The sequence below is a fragment of the Chrysochloris asiatica genome, unplaced genomic scaffold (genome assembly GCF_000296735.1).
Source record: "Chrysochloris asiatica unplaced genomic scaffold, ChrAsi1.0 scaffold00215, whole genome shotgun sequence".
Classification (NCBI taxonomy): domain Eukaryota; kingdom Metazoa; phylum Chordata; class Mammalia; order Afrosoricida; family Chrysochloridae; genus Chrysochloris; species Chrysochloris asiatica.
The window spans coordinates 4,425,299-4,426,433 of NW_006408733.1; positions in this window are offsets into that span (position 1 = coordinate 4,425,299).

A 1,135-nucleotide genomic window follows, 5' to 3' on the forward strand; every position below is an offset into this window, starting at 1 on the left:
TGTTTCTTAAAAGGAGAGTAGCTATTTCCACAGGATGGAAGGGCTTTGCTCCAAAATCCTAAGAGTCCATTCTGTGATTCACCAATAGGGGCCTGCCAAGGATTCCAAACTGCATCTCTGTCTGACACTGACCGTATGGTCCAAGTGACAGAGTGGCTTGTACAACCCCTTGAACCTGTCACACAGCCTTCTCAAAATTAGCAGCTTTTCAAATCATTTGATAAATAGGCCCAAATGAGGGATATGTTGCTTCCAAAATCCAAAGAGGATCATCAAGCATTGTGCCTCTTTCTTAGTTGTGGGAGGGGCCAGATACAATAGCTTATCCTTCACTTTAACAGAAATATCTTTACATGCCCCACAACACTGAACCCCTAGAAATTCCACTGAGGTGGAATGTACCTGAACTTCTATTGGATAAATGTCCCACTCCCTAGCACCAGATGTTTTACCAATAAGTGTAGAATAATTGATACTTCTTCTTCACTAGGTCCAATCAGCATAATGACATCAATGTAATGGACTGGTGTGGTGTCTTGGGGGCAGGGAAAGACAATCAATGTCCCTGCAGACTAAATTGTGACATAGTGCTGGAGAGTGATGTACCCCTCAAGTAAGGTAGTGAAGTGTTTTGTTAGTCATGCCAACAGAAAGAAGCACTGGCCAGATCAATAGCTGCATACCAGGTATCAGGTGATGTATAGATTTGCTCAAGCAATGAAACAACATCTGGAATAGCAGCTGCAATTGGAGTCATAAACTGATGCAGTTTATGATAATCCACTCTCATTCTCCAAGATCCATTTGTTTCTGCAGAGGCCAGATAGGCATGTTAAATGGGGATGTGGTGGGATTCACTAGTATTGCATCCTTCAATTCTTTGATTGTAGCACTAATCTCTGCAATACCTCCAGGCATGCGGTGTTGCTTTTTATCTATTCTTTTGTTAGGTAAAGGTAGTTCTAGTGGTTTCCTCTTGGTTTTTCTAACCATTGTTGTTAGGTGCCATCGAGTTGATACTGACTCATAGTGACCCTCTGTGCACAATAGAACAAAACACTGCCTGGTTCTGCGCCAACCTAACAATCGTTGTTATGCCTTTCCATATAGTTGGGGGGGGGGGTTCCTCTTTTTC